The sequence below is a fragment of the Choloepus didactylus genome, chromosome 22 (genome assembly GCF_015220235.1).
Source record: "Choloepus didactylus isolate mChoDid1 chromosome 22, mChoDid1.pri, whole genome shotgun sequence".
In the NCBI taxonomy this organism is placed as follows: domain Eukaryota; kingdom Metazoa; phylum Chordata; class Mammalia; order Pilosa; family Megalonychidae; genus Choloepus; species Choloepus didactylus.
Genome location: NC_051328.1, coordinates 17,061,706 through 17,084,752, shown reverse-complemented (window position 1 = coordinate 17,084,752; position 23,047 = coordinate 17,061,706). Strand labels below are relative to the sequence as shown.

The 23,047-nt window shown below is 37.0% G+C and overlaps 1 pseudogene; it reads left to right on the top strand.

Moving 5' to 3' along the window:
• The first annotated feature begins 12,114 nt into the window (after positions 1–12,114).
• LOC119518980 lies at positions 12,115–12,467 on the top strand (annotated as a pseudogene).
• Positions 12,468–23,047: the final 10,580 nt, after the last annotated feature.

Sequence of the window (23,047 nt, the reverse complement as noted above, 5' to 3'; positions counted from 1 at the left end):
ATGCTGGGGACTATGTTTTATACTTAAGAATCTAGGACAAGTATGGCATAATTTCTGCCCTAATAGAGCTTTATCTTTCCTAGAATAGGAGACTAACAAGAGAACATTGAATCTAGTGTGATAAGTAAGTACACACACACACACACACACACACACACACACACACAGTAGGCAAAAACTATATTAAGCATTTGAGTTACAGGAGTTAGTGAGCACAAGCATATTATAGCATATGCAATAGTATGACAAATACCTTCTTTGAGACTGAGACAACCATTTTTCCCACTGCTGGGGTGTTGGTAGTTACTACAGCTCTCAGTTGAGGCACTTTCTGTGAAATTCCCTTAGCTTAAGAGACTCCTCTCAGTCAAGGGCATGTCCTTCCACTCTGAGCATCTATAATCCAATCCTAATCATTGCAGGTCTGGAAATTTCCAGCTCCCTTACTTAAAGTTGGACAACTCTGAAGAGTTGCCCAACACCAGACCTCACTATGGAATTAACGGAGGCCTTTTTAAAAAAATGTATTAAAATGCAACTCCTTTTGTCCCATCCTACTTCTTTTGCTTCTTCCGTAGAAGTTGATCCCAAGGACACCATCCCTCCCCTTTAAACTACTTGGAGGCAAGTTTCCTTCTCAGAGTCCATTACCTAGGGAATTCTACCTAAGAGAGATGGTGCCAAGAGGGCTCCTAGGCAGCAGACTGTAAAATGCGATTTGGGAGATGGCTCACTAATGCACCAGCTGGCAATGAAAAGCCCATTAGGTGGTAGGTAAACCTTGGATACCCTCTGTTATGCCATAGTGCAGCCATCATTAAAACTTTTAATGAGATGAACTGAGAATTGATACCAGCAGAAGGGAGTGTACTAACTGTAGAAATATCCCAGGCAATTAAAAAAAAATGGAGAAAGCAGTGATGAAAAGGACTATAGGATTGTATGGCTGTTGTTAAAAAAAAAAAAAATAGAAGTGCACTTAAAGACCAAGTGTGAAAGCCAAAGGGCCTCCTTGAAAGCACATAAAGAAACTTTAATGTCCTAAAGTGTTAGGATGTAAAAAGCTGTGGTTCAGACCCAGAGTTTATGTATAAGAGTATCTTAGCTCCAGAGGAAGAGGGATTCTCCATTTCAGCAAGCTGGCTATACCAAGTTCTGTCCCTAACAAAAACGGAGTAAAACAAGAAACATGAGTTGGGGAAATCTGGGCCCATGTTGATGAAAATCTTGCATCCCCAGATTTCTCTGAAGTCTGGCCCCAGATAAGTGGCCTACTGCTTATTAAAGGCTAGTCCTCCTTTACTTGAGATGATTCAGAATACTTGCCTTGTAAGGGAATATGCATTCTCTTCAGGACCCTCCCCCACTTTCCCTCTGACTAGCAGATCACTAATTCAGGTTAGGGCACAGAAGGCTTGGCTCAAAATATATATGTATGTGTTGCTACACCAAAACCCCACTAGATGTGTCCCTGAAAGAGAGCAGTGGGAAGTAATCATCCCAATGTGTTAAACTTAACGTAAGGCACCTGTTCATGCATTTTTATGGCTATATAAGTGGCTCAAGGAAAAGAACATCTATATATCTATACACTAATATCTGTATCTATATAGATACGTACACACATCACACACATTAATGAGCATTGGCAAACAGCTTCGCTCAATGGTCAGAGGCCTAGAAAGAAAATTATCTGAAAATCAGAGATATAGGAAATCTGGGATCTAGGCACATGGATGAATTTTGTAAAAGTGAACAAAAAGGTGACTATCTTTGTGTAAATTGTTTATGTCCGCTAGAGTGCATTCACCCTTGTGGTAGGCAGAAGATGGCCCCAAAGAGGCCCACATCCCAATACCTGGAACTTGTGAATATGTTAGCTTATAGGGCAAGAAAGACTTTGCTGGCATGATTAAGTTAAGGATTTTGAGATGGGGAAATTACCCTGGATTATTGGGATAGGCTCAACAGACTCACAAGAGTCCTTATAAGTGAAAGAGTGAGGCAGGACCATCATAGCCAGAGATTCGATATATTAAGCTGACATTGGAGTCATGTGTTTGCTGGCAGGTGGCCCCAAGCCAAGGAACGCAGGCATATTCCAGAAGCTGGAAAGGGCAAGGAAATGGATTTGGATTTTTCCCCTTGATCCTCCAGAAGGAAAGCAGCCCTGCTGACACCTTGATTTTAGCCCCAGGAAACTCATGTCAGATTTTGTGCTCCAGAATTATGAGATAATAAATTTTGCTGTTTTAAGACACTGTTTGTGGTAACTTGTTACAACACCAGTAGGAAACTAATACAATCATGGTAGAGGCACTAAACAACCAAGTCGTTTTGTTCAGTTGAATTCAGCCAATCTCTATCGACGGCAACCCTACTGTTAGCACAATAAGCTTATGAATTTAGCCATAATGGCCCGCGTTGAGGTTAAGCATGGACCCAGGGGCTGTCACTCACCAAACCTGAGAAAATTACAACTTCTAAATATCTATATTGCCATTAATTGAGACCAATTCTGAATTCTTGATGCAGCATCCAACAAGCCACTTAGTCACAAGTGATTAGATTAGATTCTTCCCACTACGGAAGAGGCAGGGGTTCATCTCTACTGGAAATGGCAGATTCTCTGGGTATGCATTTCTTTCCTGCCTGCAGGGCCTTACTAGCCCCACTGTATACAGCTTAGAGTGGGTCTGAATCATCAATATGGGACTTGCATTGCATTGCATCAGACCAAGGAACCCAATTCAGAGCAAAACTGTTATGACAATGGGCAAGTACCATGGGATCCACTGGTCTTATCATATATGTACCACACAGAAGCTGCCAGCCTAACAGAGCAATGGAAATAATTCCTGAGATGCAGCTTGGAGATGATAGCTGAGTAAATGGGCACCTTCCAGTAGGGCACAGTATATATTCTAAATCAATGACCATTATATTTCCAGTGCCCCCAATAGGTGGACTATATGGGTCCCTCATTCAAGTTTATTTCGGAGGCTATAGTTCATCTGCTATGCAAATTAATAAACACATTTCTACCTCCTATGACAGGAGGACCTCATTAGGTTTTGGATGTATATGCCGTTCACATCTTAGAACTAGAAAGATAATCTACTTCTTTCTTCCCCTGCCATTTTCCCTATGCCTCTCCCACTACAGAAGCTTTTCCCAGCATCAAAGAGCAATACAACTGCGGCGTGTCACCTTAGCCATAAGTATTTCTCATTGCTGTGATATAAGTCATCTTTTCCTTTTGCAGTCATTTAATTCTGTCCCTTGGCTTGCCCTTGGGTGGCCTAGAGAGAACTCCATGCACTGCAAGAGGGCTACCTTTTCTTCTCAAAACATCCCCTGAACAAACAGAATAGTACCTCTCAGACCCCTTCAGGTTACCCAATGACTTGCCAAATAGGGAGGAAGGCGTAGTATATGCCCTCCCAGGTTGCCAGCACCCCATGCACAAATGACTAGAAAGAAAATGCACAGTTATTAATAATCTAAGGCATCTGAGAAATGAGTTGAGACAAATTATCATTGATTATCAACGTGTTCATAATGATTTTCTCTTTAAAGCCATTGTATTGCATATTTATTAAAATCTTGGACTCTGGAATTGACAGGTTGTTCAACCGCAACCTGTGTGATTTTGAACTAGTTAGTTAAACCCACTGAGTCTCAAATACATCATGTGTGAAAGGAGGGTTATGATAATTAGCAATGCTATTGTTGTCCTACCCAGTGCCATCTTCTTTGCCTGTGAACACATCCCCCTGCTACAGTGGGTATTGACTGTTCCTGGCACACACCTGAACTTCTCTCCAGAGTATTTCTCTTGGCTGATGGAGACCACCTGAAGTGCCCACGAGGTTATGACCCTTCTCAACACAGCTCAGTGGACCGGTTCTGAGATGAGCTTGTGTCCCAATTCTAACCAGAGAGTTATGAAGAGGGTTTTGCTGGGAAATTTTTCCTCATTCAGCAATGGGAAAAGACCATCTTTTTTTGTCCTCTGTATGTACCTGCGTTTCCATGTACTTCAGGAAAGAACTGCACTCATCAACAAACCATACTGAATATGAAACAAACACAGAAGTTGTCAGACAGACACAAAACAAAATTAAAAATGACAAACAGCAAAAAACTAAGGTTTTTGGTAACACATGCGAGTTCCTGAACCAAGTGATTCTGGAGACTTCTCTAACATTGGGCTTCCTATTATGTTAATCCACATATGTCATCATTATTTAGTAAGATGATTCAAGTTTTCTGCTATGCGCAGCCAAAAACAGGCTAACAGATACACATGGAGAGAGAGTGACAAAGAGAGATAACAAGAGAGACATACAGACAGAGAGACCGAGAGAGAGAGACACAGAGAGAGAATGTGTACCCTGGCACCTGCCCTGATCTCCTACTGTCAGCACCTGAAACAGAATTACATTCTTCTACAACACACTGCCAAGATTTCTCTTTTACCTGAATTAGATTTGTTACAGGAAAATACCTCTAGCGAGGAATCTTAGAATGAAGACACTGATTCTTCCCCACTAAGTAAGAATCAGGAAACTGAGGAAACTTGTTGTCCTCATATACCACTAGACTTTTTTTTATTCTGATACTGAAGAACTGGTCATACCTTTCAATGTTGAGCATATTTATCTGAACCAAGAATACCAAAGTAATATTTCCTAAAAATGAGAAATAGAAAGCCCTAACTAGAATGACTGGAACAAATGACTCATACCCCCATGAGTCCTATATCAGAGACTATCCCAATTATAACTGAGAAGGAGGAAAAACTAGTCCAAAAAGAAAGAGAGAAAAGAAGTAATGATGTAGAGTCTGAGAAAGGCTGAGAAACTCTAAAAATAATGAAAAGAACCTCCCCAATGTTGTCAACCACTGACAATGAAAGGCCATCCTGCTCTTTATGATATGAGTCATAGTTATAAGATTATGAATACGTTCTTAACCAATTACATGCTTGCTAAAATGATGCAGTGCTTCTATTTAAGACTAATGATTAATCCAGAAATACATGTCTTTTATCTTAGTTCACTTAAATTTTAGTACAAACCATGGGACACTTGCTTTTCTGATTAAGGTTGAACTAAGACTGTATTGCTTGCTAAACATGAAAAAAAAGAAGCATGACTCAGATGATTAAGATTAAAGTTTTAAGTAGGAACCCCCTATGCCAGTGGCAGAAAATTTCATTTGGTTGAAGATGCAACCTTTATCATTTACAATATAAATACCCTGTGCTAACAATATACAGGAACTCTCTTCTCATATTCATCTGTGACTGGAGAGACTAGATTTCCCAGGCTTGGTAATACATTAATTTATTTTTGCTTTGAAAACCTGTTCCTTTTACCTTAAGTGCTCCCTCAGTAAATATATATAGAATTTGAATTCTTATTTTGAGTGCTCTTTATTTTAAAATTATTGTCCACCCAATACTGTTATTTGAGTGGGAGTTTGCTTGAAGCCCAAGCTTACTGAATTGTGTACAGATAAGGTTTAGACCTTTTCTAAAAGTGATCACTAGCTGGAGATATAAACAGACGAGCCTGTGACAAATTGAACTGGGTGTCACTAAAAGGAACCTGAAAAACTAATATTGATTAATTTACCTTTCAAAGTTCTTAGAACAGTTACAATATAATAAACTCTTAGTAGCTAATAGCTATTTATAGAATTCTTAATTGTAAAGATAATCATTATGCTCTTTCATTTTATGACTCCTGTGAAACTGAAATAGTGGTTGCAGAAAGCTAGCGGCACAATAGCATCACCTACAAAACTTTTTAAAATTACTACGGCACAAGAATTCCACTTCCAATATAATGGAGTACCTGATTCGCATCTTCAATGTAAACAACCATGAAACTAAACAAATATGTAAGAAAAATTTTGGATACCGGACCATAGGCAGCATAGGACTGTGGTACTTGAGAGAGAGGAAATAAATGAGGTGAACCTTACAATTACCCCAGTTTTCTGCCTGGAAGAACTTTCCAGATCTGTTACAGGGAGAAGGAAACTCAGCAGTAAGGCTCAAATTCCAAAACAGATATCCAAGGCAAGGGAGCTTGTGGTAGCTAGTAAATGCAGAGTAACAAATAAGGTGAAGTTAAACAGAAAAAGACCTTGAGAAATCTGCAAGGGGACCCATGAATCTGTCATTGAGCACAAAGCTGGACATATATAGGGAAAAATTCCATAAACCGAGGCAAAGGTACAGTTACCAGGGACCTATAAACGAAACGATTTTCAGAGCTCACCTAGAGGTGGGGGTCTTTTGAATTCTAGTCAGCCAGACGGAATTATCATGGAGTTCCCAGGGCATTCGGTGTTGACCAGTTGAGTCCCACCTTAATAGCTCTAGAATAATAACTACTTTAGGCTCGTGAAAACAAAGCTTAAAAACAAGTAAGCCTGGGAAAGGTCCAGCTGACCCACAAGTAAATTAAGTGACAGACAAAACAAAACTCAACATTTTTAAAAGAAGACAACAAAACCCAGACACTCACCAACACAGTATTAACAATTCCAATGGTCACTAAAAAATTATTAGACATAATTCTAGGTAGCTGAGGCAATACCAGGTATATAAACTTGATATTCCCAACTTCCCCAACAAAATTAACAGTTAAGAACAAAAAGAACAACAAAAAACTACAGAAACTCAAGCTGTTAGGATAACATAAAGATAATTAACAATTAAAATTAAATTTCCTGTAAGTAGAAAATAAACATTAAATCTCTGCAAGACATCCCTATGCTTCCTGCCATAAGGCTTTGGGGACTTTAAATACAATTTGGGGAAAACTCTATTAAAGAGAGAAGAGAGGGGCTACTTTTGGGTTTAATTTTTTTTCTTTTTTTTCCTAAAACCACACCAGAAAGAGAAAGTCCACCCTCTGGGTGAAAATCCTGAAAAAGCATATAAGTAGATCAGAACACTGACTACAGGGAAAGAGCTAAAAAAGGGCATGAGGAAGATGGAGGTAAAAAAGGAACAGACCGGCACCGTTTAGAAACTGTATGGGAAAGTGGGCAGGTAGAGGACAAAAGGGGGAAATTCAGAATCATGTAAGATAAAAGGAAAGAACTCACCACTGCTCTCCCAACTCCCTGAGAAGGGGGCGGGGAACCAAACAGGAAAGAAACATACTTTGCTACTCTGACAGAAGAGGGTACTCTTGAACTAGGAATCTCACCAGTCATTACAAACTGGCAGTCTTAACCACAGAAATACAGAGGATTGAAAAGTTTTCATCTATATATATATACACATACATATATATATTTAAAATATGTATTTAACAAAAACAAAAATCTGCAACACAACATTCAAAACTGAATTAAGTACTATCAAACAATTATTTGAAAATATGAGAAAACAATTTAAATAAAAACCTCAGAAAGTAGCAACAGAATGGACAAAAAGTCAGGAAGAAATGACAGAAGAATTGTTTGATTTCTGGAAAGAAATAGGAGAAAAAGACAAAATCATACTAGAAATTATGACTAAACAATAAATTTCTTCAAGAAAGAAGAGACTTGAATGAAAACATTAAAAAGGCATTGAAGAAAATAGGGAAACAATCAAGACAATGAAAATGAGATTAAAAGTATAAAAGGGGTGAGAGACAAAGACAAAGGTTGAAATGGAAGGCAGTCAAAGAAGAATAATCAGAATCCCTGCAGAAGACAAATTAACGGAACAGGACTCATATTAAAACTGAGATACAAGAACACTTTTCAGAAATAAAAGGAAGCTAAATCTACATATTGAAGTCGTCCACCAGATACCAGGAAAAATTGACCTGCAGTGATCAACTCCATGAGATGTACTTGTAAAACTCTTAGTCTATAAAGACTAAAAAATATCTTTAGGACCTCCATGCAAAAGGATAAAGTATATCACAATGGAAAGGGAATTAGATTGGACTCAAACTTTTTCAAACAAAAGAAGGTAAAATGAAGAAGGATTTTCAATAAATTGAAGAAAAGACAGTATCAAACAAGGTTTGCTTTATGCTTCCTTTTTCCTATAGGTTATTTTCAACCAAGCTGCCCTTCAAGCACCAAAGCTATTAGAAAACAAAGTTTTGCCATGTAAGTGCTAAGAGAATTCTGATTCCATGAGCCCAAAAGTTGTCTGGGGAAATCTGAGCAAAAGATTAATGAAGAACATTTAATATATAGATAAATTAATATTAACATTTAGTCTTAGATATTGCACATATAAAACAAAACCAAGTTGGGGATAGGAATGTAAGAAAACATTATATGATACATGATGTATGTTTATGTAACAATGATATATGTTTGTTATATGATATATGCTTATTTTCTGTTCTGACAAAGCAGAAATAATGCAACAAAAATGGACAGAGAAAAGTGAAGGAGAAAGTAGAATAAGCTAATTGATTATTTTATAGCGAGTGAAAGGTAAAAGTCTTCTTTAATAAATGACAAACCAAATAGAAATAGCTTAAATAAGAAAACTGGGGATTAAGGACATTTAAAAAGGCATAAATAAAAAGGCATTCACCTAAACACAACTACGAAGCTTCCTAAATACTTCTTAAATTTACAAAATTTAAATAACAAAGAAACGATATCATGTAGAGAAAGAAATATAAACGATATGTATAAGTATTAATTATAATCTAGAATAACATGATGGAGTTAAAAGCAAACACATGAAGCTTACCATTAAATGTGAATGTACTTAACTTACCAACAAAAAAATATATTTTAAATTTTACTCACAAAGACACAACTTTATACGCTGTATTAAACAAAGAGAATACTAGAATGGAAAAAGTCTAAAAAGTCAGTGGTAAGATATATTAGTAAATGCATATAGAGAGGGATAGTGATACCGATATCAATAAGAGTAAAATACAAACCTAATTATATTATATATGACAGAGAAGAACATATTTAAATGTTAAAGGTCCCAAATCATGATGAATAATTATAAATATCTATGTACCACATAACACAGCAAGCATCTTCATAAAGCAAAAACTACAAGTGATGTTAGAAGATACTGATAATATAATATGAGACTTAACCAAACTACTCTCACTACACAACAGATTTTTAAAAAAGCAAGAATATAGATGATCTAGATAACACAATCAATAAGGATATATCAATCTTTACACCCTGATAATAAGGAACATACCCTCTCAGGCATATGTGGAACACTTACAAAAATTTAACATTTTAAAACAGAAGGAAATCAGTAATTTCCATAAAATACAAATACAGATAGCATTCTCTTATCATAACAATAAAACTAGAAATTACTGGGGAAAAGACCTAACTGAAATCAAATACATTTCTTGTTTCTCAAAAGGCTCCATTAACTGACATAGGCAGTATCTGCAACTCTTTACAACTCCTACTTTGCGTCCAATATACCCTGGCTCAAATTCAGCCTGAGATTTTTGTTTGGATTCTGGGGTTAGAGAAACCCACAGCTCAACTCGTTTTCCTTCATCACTCTTCTCATCAAAATTCAGATGATTCCACCTCTTTATTTTGGTCCCCCTATATTCCTAGCATGCATATCAAACACCTGCCCAATCATCAGTTTTTCCAAAACTATACTGAGATCCAAACACCTAATGCTAAAAATGGATACTTAATGAAATCCCAGAATATGTAATTTGTAAAACACCAGTAAATCACAAATCGTTAAGAAAGGAGGCTCTTCAGTTTACGTCATTGTGTTTGGACAACAAAAGGAAAGGGAGATTTCTTGCAGAATCTAACGAAGAGGATATTCTAAAGGATTCTTCCATTGGTGATAAGAAACTGACATTGCTGCTCATTTTTTTCACAGGTTAGATGTTTTCACCTCCCTTCCACCCAGGGACCTATAAGAGCAGCATACAGCACATTGAACATCGAAATGGAAAAACCACCAAATGGATGGAAAATATGTTGAGCTAGACACTCATTCCATCATTCAAAGTAGGGTCTTTAACCATCAGCTACACATGAGGCACTCTGATAGGTATTAGGCCCCAAAGATATATGACACAGTCCTTGCCTTCCAAGAACTTATCTACTGAGTGAGCCAAATGCAAAGAAAAGACTTTTCAGTACAGTGTAACAGATGTTTTATGAACATAAGTGCAAACTCAGACAAGCTGTGCTTGAAAAGGGGAAGGAGTAAAGATGATCAATGCCTCAAATAGTGGATGAAATGTAGGTGCTACCTTGGCAGATTTGACAGTCTACTCAAACTATCCAAATGGGAATCGGTATTTGCGTTGGTTAGCTATTTTGGCAACAATGCTGCATAACATAACTCCATGGTATTCAACACCAAGCATTCATTTGTGTGTGTGTGTGTGTGTGTGTGTGTGTGTTTGCGTACGCATGTGTGTGTGTTTAGGCTCGGCCAGCTCTGCTCATCTCAGCTGGGCACGCCTCTGAATTTACAGGTTGGCTGAGGAGTGGTCTGATTCCAGCTGGGCCTGACTGGGTGGTTCTGTTTCAAGCTGCAGGGCTAGCTGGGCTTGGCTTATTGCTGTGGGTTATACTTAAACCCGACCCATGTATTTATTCTGGGACCTATGCTGTCAGGCAGCAGCTACACAGGAGAAGTCTTCTCACTACAACCATAGAAGGCAAAGAGAGTGAACAGAATTCCATGGTGCTCTTAGAGTCCAACCCAGAAATGGTGCAGTGTCACCACCTCCCACATTTTCATTGTCCACAGAAAAGTCACATGAACAAGCCAATATCAACAGGATGGGGAAGGAAAGTCAGCCCAGTCTGATGGGTGATACTGGAAAGCCCATGGCAGAGAGAGAATGCAAAATTCTAATACAGAGAGGAAGCAAAGAATTGGGAACACATGATTCTACCTGCAAGAGTATTTCCTGCTGAGGTAACAACATGATCCAAAGCTGGAAATACAAAAACACACACACTCTATTTTAGGGAAGCTTGAGTAGCTTCTTTAGGTTGTATAGGTACACTAGCAAAAGATGAGAATAGAATCTGAGCTCCATTTTCCCCCAAATCAAACATTTAATTTCTTCTTGACTGCATGTTTGTTTAATGATCAATTTTTAAGTTATTGGTTGTGCATCATCTCTTAGCTACAATTTTTAATGGGTCTTATTCATCAATTTAGCATGCAGGAAACAGAGTATGTAGTAAGTTTTCTGCTGATGGTGAGTCCTTGCCACATCCTAGATAGCACTGAAATTATTAATAAAAAAATACTGCATATCAATTTGTACCTTGCGAGATGCCATGGGGAAGACATGGACAAAATTACAGATGGAATGAAGCAGAGTATTTGTGTTTTACGCAACTAACATTTTCCAATATAGCAAACACTACATGCTGTTTTGTGAAATGAAAAATTCTGACATCTTTACCTTTCATCAGCTGGTTAAAAATGATATATATGAAGAATGTTGAATATTTAAAACCAGTATAAGTATCCTATTTCATTCCATTTCCAGTTTGCACCAATATCTCTCCCTCTGCATCTCCCCAAATGAAAATTCAAGTGTACCAAACTGTGGAGAACATTTATTCACAGCACCGTTCCCACGAAGGAAAAAAAAAAAATAGTAACTATTTGGGTTTGTGGTTTAGGGGGTAAAAATGACCCTGTAAGACTTTCTTTTCCATTGTTTTTACATGAAAGTATTTGTATTCAAACTGAATTAGTGTTCAAGATCGAATCATTTATTGCTGTGGTTGCAAAGACTCTTCATGCACAATGTTTCAAATTAGTTGAGCTGGATTTTATATTTGGGTCGGGTGGAGGTCAGGGGTGACATGTTGGGAAACCGAGGCCATCATGCATGAGAAAAGATACTCACAGGTCCCAGAGAGAGAGGGGCACCCCGAAGGAGCCATGACAAACCCGACCTGCTCAGGGCTCAACCAGCAGGCGCGGAGCACACGGGCAGCACCAGAGGAACCCGTGGGCTGGTGCCTTTATTGCGATTCATGGTAAAGGTTAGTGGATTTCCAGCCAGAGTCAACCATTGGTCAGTTTAAAGCAAACACGTGTGTCTCTTCCGGGGACGGGACCTAGAGGCACTGAAAATGGTCCAGCGTTTGACATACGGGCGTAGGCTATCCTACAATACTGCTTCCAACAAAACTAGGCTGTCCCGGACCCCTGGTAATAGAATTGTTTACCTTTATACCGTGCAGGTTGGGAAGACAACATATTCTGCATGTGGCGTGTGCCCAGGCCGACTTCGGGGTGCTCATGCTGCGAGGCCTAAGGTTCTTATGAGGTTATCTAACACGAAAAAACATGTCAGCGGAGCGTATGGCGGTTCCACGAGTGCTAAATGTGTCCTGATAGGATCAAGCGTGCTTTCCTGATTGAAGAGCAGAAAATCGTTGTGGAAGTGCTGAAGGCACAAGCACAGAGTCAGAAAGCCAAATAAAAATATATGAAGCTTTTCTGAATAATAAAAAAAATAAAAATAAAAATAAAAATAAAAATAAAGCAAACGCGTGAAAAAGGGAAAGGGACGAGGCGGGGCGGGGAGGGGTGGGCCGGGTTGGAGGGCGGCTGGGATAGTCGATCTTATCATTTGGGACCTGCTGTGGGTTTGGGGTGAGGCGTGCAGGTCCTGTGGGTGGTGCTCACAGATGCAGGTTTGGGCTCTGGGGAAGTTTCTGCCCCAGGGCTTAGAAGCTGCTAGTTCATTAGGCAAAGGTCAATGTGGAGGCAAGTGGTTTAGCCAAGTAAGATGGACGCCCAGGCAGCACACACAAAATGTTGATGGTTACAACACTTAAAAACTTAAAACCTTTATATTTGGAAACCTTGAAATATGTTATAGTTGGAAACAGCTAACTTTTTTTTTTTGTCATATGATTTGCATAAGAATCTCTTTGAGAAAGTTAGCTCAGGAAGCCGTTCACCCAGGTGATCAGGAGCCTGGCCCCTCTGTATAAACTGAGGCTCTCCTACTTCCTAGCAGGTTAACATTGAACAAGTCAACTTTGATCTTTAAACTTTAGTTTTTTAATCTAGAAAATGGGGTAAATAACAGTCCCTGCCTGAATTAGTTTTCTATTTCTTCTGTAGTAAATTCCCACAAATTTAGTGGCTTAAGCATCACAGATTTATCCCTAATGGTTCTGTGGGTAAGAAGTCAGGGTTAGATCTGCTGGTTTTCTGGGTCTGGGTTTCACAGAACAAAATCAAGGTGTTGAGCAGCTAGACTCTTAGCTGGAAACCTTGGAAATGAATCAGTTTTCCAGTTCATTCAAGTTGTTGGCCAAATGCAGTTGCTGCCTTTATAGGTCTGGGGTCCTCGTTCCCTGGCTGACTGTGGGCTGGGGTTGTTCTCAGCTGCTAGAGGTTGCTTGCCCCCTTCATCTTTAAAGCCTGCAAGAGTAGGGCAAGTCCTTCTCAGATTGTGAACCTCCATCCCTCCTTCTACCTCATCTCTTCTTCCTGTTCCTGCTTTTAAGAACTCATGTGATTACATTGCACCTACCCAGATAATCCAAGATAATCTCCCTATTTTAAGATCAGATGATTAATAACCTTCATTCTATCTGCAAGGTCCCTTCACAGTAATAGCTAGATCAATATATAACAAAGGTTTTTGGAGGGAAGGAGGGAGCACCATTAGGTTCTACCTACCACACTGCCTCATGGGGTTTACTAGAGGATTAAATGAGATGAGACATGTAAAGCACTATGTAGAGTGGCTATATATAAGTGCATCATAAATGTAAAGTTGCTACCTCTCCCTCCATCCCTCCACCAAAGAAAACACAGCTTTTGGAAATAAGGAATATGAAGTGGGTTTAATTTTTTGGCTCAGTCAATTATTGGTCTCACAGAGGCATTGATGTATTAAATTAGAAAGTGCTATGATCATATGCCTGCTGATGTTCCCCTTCAAAAGAGTAAAGAATTTTAGGCTATTTCAAAACCTTTTGATTGACACATTTCCATCTCTCAGTCCGTCAGTTAAGAAATATTAGTTTTCCAATTACTGTAATAAGAATGATTGAAAAATAACAGTAATGTTTGGAAAACATGTGGGTTGCTAAATATATTTCCAATGTCTGAGTCATTACCACTGGGGAATGACCTCCAGTGATTTTGTGAGGATACAATCACCCTAAGTCTTCTCTCCTTTCACTGGCAACATCTGAAAAAGCAATGGTTTCCCCTGCTATTTACCAATATGTGTTATCTACAATTAAGATGAATGTTCTATATCTGGGTATTCTATGATCACCAATAATGTTTCAGACATTCAGGTCATGGAAGATTATCTGGGTTTAATGTAATTTGATGTTTGAAAACGATAATGAAATATATACTGCATTGGTACTTTGCTTGTTAAATAGGAATAATTTTTAATCTAGAAAGGTTCATTTTAAAAATAATTATAATCCTGTACCATAAACCCAGCAAATGTAAAGAGAAAAGCAAAATAAAACAAATACCTGGTATTTGTTGAAACACTTTAAGACTTTGAAGATATATGTATGTGTATAATAGCACATATGACATATATAAATTACTAATAATCTAAATATATATAACATATAACATATATATTAATTGCTAATAATCTCTATATTGTCAAAGTCTTAAAAATATTTCAAAGGACTGCACCACCACTGTGTATATACATATATATGTAAATGATTTATATACACAAATTATTAGTAATGGTATGTTATATACAAGGACTATTACATATCTATATACATCTATATTATGCATATATAACTATTAGTAACAGTGTACAAATTATATATATGAGTACCATATAAAATATATAGCTATATAACAGTGTACAAATTATATATATGAGTACCATATAAAATATATAGCCATATAAAATATATAATATATATATTATATATATATGAGTACCATATAAAATATATATTTTATATGGTATATGTATATACCATATAAAATATATAGCTATATATATATTATATATATACATACACCACCACTGTGTATATACATATATATGTAAATGATTTATATACACAAATTATTAGTAATGGTATGTTATATACAAGGACTATTACATATCTATATACATCTATATTATGCATATATAACTATTAGTAACAGTGTACAAATTATATATATGAGTACCATATAAAATATATAGCTATATAACAGTGTACAAATTATATATATGAGTACCATATAAAATATATAGCCATATAAAATATATAATATATATATTATATATATATGAGTACCATATAAAATATATATTTTATATGGTATATGTATATACCATATAAAATATATAGCTATATATATATTATATATATACATATATAATGTATATGCATATGTATTCTATTATTTAAATTCAGGGGGAAATGTTGAACATCTGTAAATGGCCAGTGAACTGTGCCCAGATAGAAAGTAAGCTCTCCTTTGGGGAGGGAAAATGAAAGAACACATGGAAACACATATAGGATCCTAGCATGTGCTAGATAGTACAATATGTGCTTTCAGATAAAATTATACATACCTGCTCACATAATAATGCTATCCAGACCGTAAGTAACATTCTCATTTGTATGATTATACTAATAATATCTATATGGAGCTCATTGGGTCAAAGTGAGCTCATTTCCATGACTTGTGTACATAAATTTTAATTCAGTATCTCCTGTAAAGTAAACACCATAGAAGTACTTCTAATGTGAATTAGACTGGCCAATGTCCTTGATTTTAATGTGTTTTTGCCTCTAAAACTCTGTTGGGTAATATTGATTCACTTCTAGTTAGGTAGCAAGAGGCTTTTCCAAAGCAATTGAAAAAACAAGTTAGTCATTAGTCTTTCTCCTTTTACTAGTAGATGTTGTCATGGTAATTGGGTTTTATTGTATGTGAAGATACCTGTGGGTAATGGTTAGGACAGTATACTTTACAGAGATTAGCAGTCAATAACCCAGCCTGTTCCTGGCCCTTCCAACTAAAAGCATCACTATTTAATCTAACAACCTGCTGAGTAGTAACTATTTCCTGTGGTATTTTCACTTAAAGGTGGCATCCAAGAAATATCTTTTTGAAGTGCATCACCATGTGCTTTCCTAAAATACTACTGTCTGAAATTCCTTCTCACAAGGAATGTGAATGTCAATAAATGAGATATCAAAAGAAAGGAAAAGAAAAACAAATACAGACTTTGTAGAGAAATCTTTTTCATGATTCAAAAAGCATTTGTATCATAGGCCAGTGCTGAGACCATGAGTACAGAAAGTAAGCCATGAATAAGGTGAGTAAGATACAGAAAATAAGACAGAATAAGACAAGTTCTGCCCCTTAAGGAATTTGCCATCTTATAAAAGAAACACATGTAAACAGTAATTATCTTATAATGACCAATGAAGAATAAAAATGGCAATCATTTATTAAGTACATCACATATATTAAGTTAATTTAGTACTTGCTGGGGGATTGAATCATGTCCGCCCCAAAAGGCATGTTCAGGTCCTAATCTATTCCTGTGGATATAAATCCACTGTAAATAGGACCTTTTTAAGATGTTATTTTTAGTTAAGCTGGGACCAACTGAATCAGGTCCCGCTTCAATCTGGATTACCAGAGATCTTTAATAACTAGAATGAAAGTCAGACATAGAGAAAACCACCAGAGTGGGGAGAAGAAGCTGGAAGTCAACAGAACCCAGAAGAGAGAAGACCAGAAGATTCCACGATGTGCATTGATGTGTGATGGAAAAGTCAAGGACCCAAGGATCTACCAGCCGCCCAGATCTCCAGTCTTCAGGGAGAAGGTGTTGCCTTGCTGATGCCTTGAGTTTAGACTTCTTCCAGCCTCAAAATGACAAGCCAATACATTCCCATTGTTTAAGCCAACTCGTATGGTATTTGTGATTGCAACCAGGAAACTAAGACAGTATATTACAACATAATCTCATCAGATGCTTGCAACAGCCTAATGTGGTAGATGTGCCATGATCATCCCCATTTTCCTGAGGGTTAACTGGGTGTAGAGAGATTAACTGATTGCCTGAAATGATGTGGATAGGAGGTGGCACAGTCAGGAACTGACCTGTCTGACCACAAAATCTGGGTGTATTCATTGCTATGCTCTGCTTGCCCAAAGAAGGGTGCGATTAACTCATCTGTGGTTGTGGACAGAAGACATGTGACATATGGACTGACACAAGAGCTAGATATTAAATGAGCTGATTTTTGACAAAATGAATATAAGTTTTCCAGGCAGGCCTGGTGAACGTGGGGGCATTCCAGGATGAGGAAAAAGCACACACATAGGTGGAGAAGTCTGAGAAATCATGGTTCTAAGATGATATATGCACAATTCAGCCTGACTGGAAACAGGCTGAAACAGAAGGAAGTGGACTTCAGTGATTTGGGAAAAGTAGTCGCAAGATATAACTAAAGCTTTTAGATTTCAAATTCTCATTGGTTGCCATGGAAGAAGTATAAGGTTGCATGGCTGATTCAGGTTTCAGAAAGATCACTCTTCAGAAAGATGGAGGGATATGAGGGCCAGAGGGCCATCCCAGGGAAAAGGCTATTGAAAACGTCAAGAAAGAGTAATGAACTAAGAGAGCAGCAATGGGTTAAGAAGTCAGATGAGATTAAGGAGTACCTGATTGGATGTAGGCAGATGAGGGAGAAGGATTGATGAGACTTCACATTTTTAATTAGGGAGACTGGTTGAGAGAGGGGCTCCGGGGTTGGTGAAGGGCAGGTGGAAGGGCAAGGAGAGGAATAATGATAAAGGCATTTTGCTTATGTCTGACACTTAGCTATGTAGAATCTTGGGTTATTTCTCCAGAATGAAAGATGAGTGCTTTTAATCTATTTTATTCACAAATTAATAGTGAGTTGATGCCTCAGCATCAAGGTTTAGCAGTCCTTGAGTTTTGAACTATAACTGACAATGCAGTTTATCCAGCTCCCACCTTCCAATCAGTAAGTGGAGGAGGAGCCACATCTAGATCTATAAAGTTGTCTACTAGGTTGGATGCTCAGGGGAAACAAAAACCAACCAACAAACAACAACAGCAACAAACAACCCAGGAGCACTTGCTTGCCTTCCCTTAGCACCTGGGCCTTATTGGTGACTGACCTGCCTTTTTACCATGTATTAGTTAGGGTTCTCTTGGGAAACAGAATCAATGAGAGATGTCTCTGATTATCAAATTGTAAAAGTGACTCACGGAACTGTGGGTATGCACGAGTCCAAATTCTGCAGAGCTGTCAACAAACTGTCAACTCCAAGGAAGATGTCCGATGAACTCCTCGGGAAATGAACCGGCAACTTCGACGAACTCCTCAGGAAATGAACTGCGATCTTCGACGAACGTGCTCGATGAATTCCTCAGGAAACGAACCGGCAACTTCGACAAGCTCCCCAGGAAATGCTTCACTGGGCAGCCGAAGAAGAAGTGAAGGGTCTCTAACCATCCGGCTTATAAGCCTTCAACTGATCACACGGACCAAATCCAGCCAATTGCATTCTCTCACTGTGGAAGCACGCCCCTTGATGAGTCATCAGTCAGCCGCAGTCAATTGACTGATGATCCAACAAACCAGCCCGTTGGTTTATTAACCAGCCTCAAATATCCTCACAGCAATCGTCAGGCCAGTGCCCGCCCAACCAGACAGCCGGGTCACCTAGCCAAGTTGACACATGAACCCAACCATCACATACCATGACCTCAACTATTGAAAACATGGCTACTTAATGAAGTCCATATATTTGCAGAAGAAATTTAAAATAACTTGTAAATATTTGCAATATCTCCTTCCCCACCTGCTGGCAGCTTTCTGTTTCCTATTGAAGCTCTGTCCCTTGTTCCTATTCATTCTAATTTACCTGATTTTGTTCTGCCATCACCAAAACCTTCTTATATAACAATCCTCTATATGTGTATTAGGCATTAGTTCCTACATTGCAGACACTATATTTATTGGTTGACACATTAGCTATTTAAAATATTTATTTCACCCAAAGACATTTTGTTAAGAAGTGTTAGAAGGGGAAAACACAAACCTCATTTAGGTTAGGAGAAAAGTAAAAGATAAGAGTTATAAAGAATACACTCTATGACAGGTATTTACTGTCATGAGTAAATGAGGTTTACTCTCATTTACTCTCTTAACCAACGCTTTAAGATTGGCATTATTATCCACATTTTAAAAAGAAAGTTATAATGCTTAATGAGTTTAAATATATGTTCAACATGTTTCAGCTAACTGGGATTTAATTCCAATTTGTGCAAAGACAAAATACCAATGACTTCTGTTGCTTCTCTCTGAGTAGATGGTTGAAAGCCACTATAAGTGTTTCCATCCCCTGCTTTTGGTTACTCCACAACCTCTCAATAGTCCAAAGAACTGACCAAGACAGTGAGATTGGCACTTTAGGACAAACATACTGAATTATTTTACTGACACATTCTAAAGCGATCATTTTCCCTAGCTGTGGAAAATATGGTGGACATATTGACACTCTCTATTTACATGGCTACTTAATGAAGTCCATATATTTGCAGAAGAAATTTAAAGATAACTTGTAAATATTTGCAATATCTCCCTTCTCTATGGATAAAAAGAGAGATATTCAATATTTCTAAGATGCTAATTCTGTCCAAAGTGACTTACAGATGAAACACATCCAATCAAAATTCTAGCAGCCTTCTTTGCGGACATGGAAAAGTCAATTATCAAATTTAAATGGAAGGGTAAGGGGCCTTGGATAGCCAAAGCCATCCTGAAGACTCACACGTCCCAATCTTAAAACGTACTACAAAGCCACAGCCATCAAAACAGCATTGTACTGGCACAAGGACAGACATATAGAGCAATGGAATTGAATTAGGAGTTCAGAAATCATCTCCCGCATTTATGGCCAACTGATTTTTGACAAAGATGCCAAGTCTTTGGAAAGAATTGGGAAATGGTTCTTGGAAAACTGAATGTCCATATACAAAAGAATGGTGGTAGAACTTTACCTTGCAACATATACAAAAATTATCTCAAAATGGATCAAAACCTAAATATAAGAATAAGAACTATAAAACTCCTAGAATAAACCATAGGAAGGCACCTTCAGGACTTTGTATTACACAATGATTTCTTAGACTTTATACCCAAAGCACAGGTAACAAAAGAACAAACAAATAAATGGGACATAAAAATTTTAAAATGTGTGCAACAAAGACCTATATAATGAATGTAAAATGACAACCTACACAATATGAGAAAATATTTCTAAACCACATATATTAATGAGGGTTTAATATCCAGAATATAAAAAGATATTCCACAGTTCAAAAACAAAAAGGAAAAGCCCAATTTAAAAAATGGGCAAAAGATTTGAGCAGACATTTCTCCAAAGAAGATATACAAATGGCCGAAAAGTACATAAAAAGATGCTCAACATCATTAGCCATTAGGGAGATGCAAATCAAAACCACAGTGAGATATCATTCCACACCCACGAGGATGGTTACTGTTCATAAAACAGAAAATTACAAGTGTTGGAGATGATGTGGAGAAATAGGGACACTCATTCACTGCTAGTGAAAACTGTGCAACGCTGTGGAAGACAGATTAGTGGTTCTTCAGAAAGTTAAGTATAGAATTACCATACGATTTAGCAAACCCTCTTCTAGTAAAGACCAAAAAAGAATTGAAAGCAGGGTTTTGAACAGATATTTGCACACTGATGTTCATAGTGGCATTATTCACAATTTCCAAAAAATGGAAACAACTCAAGTGTCCATCAACTGATGAATGGATAAACAAAATGTTAAATATATAAATATTTATTTATATATACAATGGAATATTATTCAGCTATAAAAAGGAATGAAGTCCTGGTTCATGTGACAACATGTATGAACCTCAAAGACATCATGTTGGGGAAAAAAGCCGGACACAAAAGGACAAATATTGTTATCATCTTACTGATATGAAATAATTAGAATAAGCCAATTCATAAAGTCAGAAACTAGAATACAGGATACCAGGAGTTGGGGTGGTGGCAGGGAATGAGGAATTAATGCTTAAATTGCACAGAGTTTCTATATAGGATGATGAAAAACTTTTGTTAATGGATGGTGGTGATGGTAACACTACAATGTGAACATAATTAATGGTAACAAATTATATATTTGAATGTGGTTTAAAGGGGAAGTTTTAGGTTGTATATATGTTAGTGGAATCAAAATTTTTTTAACTTCCATAGGACTGCGCAGTGTAAAGAGTGAACCCTGAAGTAAACTATGGTCTACAGTTAATAATACAATTACAAAAATGTGCCTTGATCAATTGTAACAAATGTTCCACAAGGTTTAATAGTAAGGTGTATGGGAACTCTGTATTTTATGCATGGTTTTTCTGTAAATCTATGACTTCTCTAATTAAAAAAGAAGAAATAATAATATTAAAGAAGTATTCTTCCATCATATATCAACTACTTTTCCCTTTTGTTTATATAGAATTCAGATATTAGTGGGAGCCATAGGGATAAGAAATCATAAGAAGTACAGCTGCTGAATTAACTCACAAAATAAAAAAGCTGGATCAGAGACAGGAGGAAGAGAGACAAGGACTCTGTGAGTTGGATTTAACAACATTTTAGATATTTGGAGTAAATGAAGGTAAAGGTTTCAGTATAGGCTAGATGTTGTAAGGGAGTTGGGAAAAGCAAATCCTCAATAAATTTTTAAAATCAGAGATAACTTTCAATTATATCATTGCCTTTTAACTATTTTTCTTGCAAGACTAATTTTTTTGAGTGGCATCTTGTGGAAAGGTATTTGCATATATACTGGGCTGTATTGATTATATTCATATAAGGTATAATAAAGAAGTGAAAAAGACCAGCAGTTCTAAAAGCAAAGCTTGAAATTTAATTCAAATCCTACCACGTTTTCTTTATGTGATAGTAGAGAAGATACCTTAACCTCAGGCCCTTAATTTTCATATTAAAAAAGGGTAGAAGAATAATAGTGATATCTTCTTTCTATATACCGAAGACCAGTAATATAAGAAAACCTAGCAAGGAGGAACCATGGTTGGGATCATTAATTCAGCACAGTAATGCAGGAAATTTCCCACCTTGCAAAGAATTCTTTTCCCAAAATGCATCCATAATCTAAATGTAAATTGTAAATATTAGACTTACATATTATTATGGTAATTCAATTTAAAAGAGAGCTAAATTATAATATGGTATCACTGATTTTACTTTTTATTTTAGTTGTACTCTTCAATAATATAATTCTAACATTTCTTTTAAGTCCCTTAATTTTGTTCCTTTGCTTTCTAATTAAACATGTTAATGACTGGCTTAAGTTCAATGATTATCCAAATTTAAAATGTGCCCTACTTTTGATATACATTTGAATGATTTCTATGTTGTTCTTAATTTCATTACACTTTTGTGACACTTCAGTTCTTATCACTGCAATACATACTTCCCCTTGTCCTCTGATTTTCTAAAGCAATGCAGCCAAATTAAAAAACAATATCTTCAAGTAGTTGCACAAACTATCATGCCACTGTCATGGATGGAACCAACTGTGTGTAAGAATGAAAGGTCATTTAATCAACTTCTGAGCTTATGAGTAAAAGTCAAAATTTGGTTCAAGAAGGAGTTCACAGTAATAATGAGCAATACACAAAAAGGCAATATTTTGAAGGTGCCATCAATAAAAATTAAAGAATAAACTATACCTCTGTGCACAGAAAAAAAAAAAAAAAAATGAGGAGAAGAGAGAAATACTCATGACTAGTTTACCAGAAGGAGTAGCCAGTATGGTTAGAAGAGGTTTCCAGAGCAAAGAGACTATGCAAAAGACTCAGAGTTTTAAATGCTTGAAGTATGAGCAATTTCAGTGCAAAGGATACTCTCGAGAGAGATGTGCATTTCAAAAAGTTTATATATATATATAAATATATATATATATCGTCATAAAATTTCATTTTTGAGAAATCAGGAGAATGG